The sequence below is a fragment of the Nicotiana sylvestris genome, chromosome 6 (assembly GCF_000393655.2).
Source record: "Nicotiana sylvestris chromosome 6, ASM39365v2, whole genome shotgun sequence".
In the NCBI taxonomy this organism is placed as follows: Eukaryota; Viridiplantae; Streptophyta; class Magnoliopsida; order Solanales; family Solanaceae; genus Nicotiana; species Nicotiana sylvestris.
In genome coordinates this window covers 190,382,443-190,386,210 of record NC_091062.1, presented here as the reverse complement: position 1 = coordinate 190,386,210, position 3,768 = coordinate 190,382,443, and positions in this window count along the sequence as shown.

Sequence of the window (3,768 nt, the reverse complement as noted above, 5' to 3'; positions counted from 1 at the left end):
ACATAGCCTGATACCGGGGTGTCACCAGTCATGAGCATCTATCTATATACTACAAGTCTGAAGTGTCTACAAAGCTATTACAAAATTACTAAAAGAGAAGGAAATGAGATAAATGGGGAGAAGCACTGGGCTGCGGATGCCGAGCAGCTACTTCGTGAACTCCGAAATCTGTCGGAGCTCTCAACCCTCGCAAGCAGGATCAACAGCGCCTGAATCTGCACACGGGGTGCAGGGAGTAAAGTGAGTACTCCAACTCAGTGAGTAATAATCATAAATAAAGGATGAGAAGTAAGAAATCACGTAAGGCACATAACAGGCTATAAAGAAGCAATAAAAGCCAGCAGAAATAGTGAAGCAGTAAAGATGTGTAAAGTCATTGAGTTCAGTTTAAACTTCCTAAAATGCATTTTTAACAATTAAGCAAGTAAATGACAGGCAATTAGGAAAGATAAACACATAAAATATCGTGCCCTCGGGCACAATGTCAACAAATCCGCCCCTCGGGCAATATCTCAGAACAATACTAGCCCCTCGGGCTATATCTCACATCACAATGGGTACCCGCGCTCACTGGGGGTGTGCAGACTACTGGAGGGGCCCTTTACGGCCCAAGCGCAATACCAAGCCATCTCGTGGCATCATCACTAGGCTCTAGGCCTTATATCAACAAGCCACCTCGTGGCGTACAAATCTCAGGCCCTCGGCCTTATAATCGTAATCAGTGTATCATTGTTGCGGCGTGCAGTCCTACCCAAAAGTATCCTCACAACACAGACCCTCGACCTTACTCAGTCAAAATCTCATAAGCCACTCGGGGCAACAGTAAAAGATGATGCTCAACCCCAAAAAATTATTTGAAATATCATTTAATATGTTAAAACAGAGTAAACATGGCTGAGTTATGAAAACAGTAGAATATAGAATGACTGAGTACAATTTAAAGTCAAAACAATGAGAAAATATCAGTAAAAATCTCATAAGGATTCAAATAGTTGGCACTTGGCCCAAATATGGCATTCAGCCCAAAACATGATGATAACAAATAGTTTTCAATCAAATACACGGTAAAACAATCATTCAGGATGGACTAAGTCACAATCCTCAACAGTTTACGACCCCACGCTCGTTATCTAGCGTGTGTGTCATCTCAATATAGCACAACGATGTGCAATCCAGGGTTTTATACCCTCAGGACAACATTTACAATCATTACTCACCTCGATCCGATCTAAACTCTAGCTCGCGATGCCTTTACCCTCACGAATCGACCTCTGAATGCTCCAAATCTAGCCACAATCAATACATAACCATTAAAATATGCTAAGGGAATAAAGTCCACTCAAAAATATCTAATTTACATTAAAAATCCGAAATTGCTCTAACCCGGCCCCCGGGCCCATGTCTTGGAATCCGACAAAAATCATATCAATATAATCCTCTTCCTCCCACGAGTCTATACATATCAAGAACATCAAAATCGGACCTCAAATGGCCCCTCAAAACCCCACTCAAAGGTCTCTTAATCTCAAGCCCTAACCCCTTAATTTTCTTCCTTAATTTCCACTAATACCAAGATTAAACAATGGAAAAATTATCATAAACATGAGTAATAAAGCTCAGGGAACTTACCCAACTGATTCTCTTCGATTTCCTTTGAATTCACTGCCCAAGCTCGCTTCCGTCTTAAAAAATGGAAAACTTAGCAAAAATTCGCGAAGGAAACATTATATACTTTCTGACCCAGGTTTTCGCACTTGTGGTCCATTTCTCGCTACTGCAACCAAATCCACCGCATCTGCGATTTTTATTAAATTGCCAATTTCCGCATCTGCGGTTAAAAACTCGCACCTGCGCTACCGCAGGTGCGCCCACTTCACCGCTTCTGCGGTTCCTAAAGAACTTCCTCTTGGACGCATCTGCGGCTGCCTTCCGCTTCTGCGATCATCGCACCTGCGGCCTCCCAACCGCAGGTGCAGTTATGACAAAAACCAAATGCTTCAACTGCAAAAACTCAATTCTAAATTCTTCCGTCACCCATCTGGAATTACCCCGAGGCCCCCGGGACCTCAACCAAAAGTACAAACAAGTCACATACCACCATTCGAACTTGTACTTCAAAACACCTCAAACAACATCGAATCACCCAATATACATCGGATTCAAGTTGAAGCTTCCAAAATCTTTTGAATTACGCTGTCGATCAAAAAGTATACCAAATCACGTCCAAATGACATGAAATTTTGCACACACATCCCAAATTACACCAAAGAACTACTGCAACTTCCGACATTCCATTCAGACCCCTATATCAAAATCTCACCTATCAACCGGAAAATGCCAAAATCTCAATTTTGCGAATTCAAGCCTAAACCTTCCACGGACCTCCAAAATGCATTCTGATCATGCTCCTAAGTCCCAAATCACCTAATGGAACTAACCAAATCATAAAAATTCTGATCCGAAATCATATACCAACAAGTCAAATCTTGGTCAAACCTTTCAAATTTCAAGCTTCAAAGTGAGAACTATTCTTCCAAATTCATTTCGATTATCCTGAAAACCAAAACCAACGATTTACATAAGTCATAATACACCACACGGGACTAGTCATGCCCGAGAACTGGCGAGCGAAGTGCAAAAGCTCAAAACGACCGGTCGGGTCGTTACCTATTCCCCCACTTAAACATACGTTCGTCCTCGAACGTGCCCAGATTTGTTCCGAAAACCATCAAATCGTTGTGTAACCTTACCATGCACATACCTGGGGGTGATCCCACGTCATCCTATCTCATATAGGTCTGATAATTCATTGTAACTGAAAGTTTACAATCCAACCTAGCCCATAAACCTTAGAACCACCTTTCCACTTCCGAAATAATCCACAAGATCAGAATCTCACATCTATACTCTGAATAAGCCCGAACAAGCTGTAATAACCCATACTTGCAACCTCAGGTGCAATTACATGATATACCACATAACTTAAACACATGTAGTGATAACTTCTAATTAAAGCAGCTGCATACAACAACCGAATACCGATAGAAAACCTCTTATCAACTAAAGCCTCACTCCAACTCTTTCATATACTGCCAATGATAAACGAAACACGCAGAAATCCATAACCACTTCTCACATCAACCATTCATGAAGCCACTTCTCCTTGGGCATAGACCATAGCAAATTTTTGAGCCGAACCTCGATATTATCTTTCCAACACGCTGAAACCAAATTCCGTTGGTATTTATTCTAGATCCCAATGATCACATCTAATCCAACACAACTACTCTGGTTACATGACACATCAATACCATCTAAATCCCCAACTTGTGCAATCCGCACACCGATAAGCAACAATCTGAACGTACTCAAATCATGAAGAATGACTCAAATGAGAGAGCTATACCGCAAGCTCACCAGTACCACCTTACACAATGCTGAGAACCCATCACACATCGTAGAAACAGAACACACGAATCCACACCGAAGGGTCATACCTCCATATAACTCTGCTACCAATGTGCGACCCTACCCAAGCACTGGTCCACATGAAACACCTCTAGTCACTATGCTCAAAGTCGACAATGACGCATAATTTGATGTCTAAAACCCAAGAAATCATCATAACCACTGTGAAGCAATTGACATAACATTACACAAACCCGAAAGGACATAACCGATATGCCATCCACCGAGCAATACCCAATCTTCTTTCCCATTCGACTTCCACTATGAAACCCCAATGGAAACGCTTCGTGTGTGCCTATA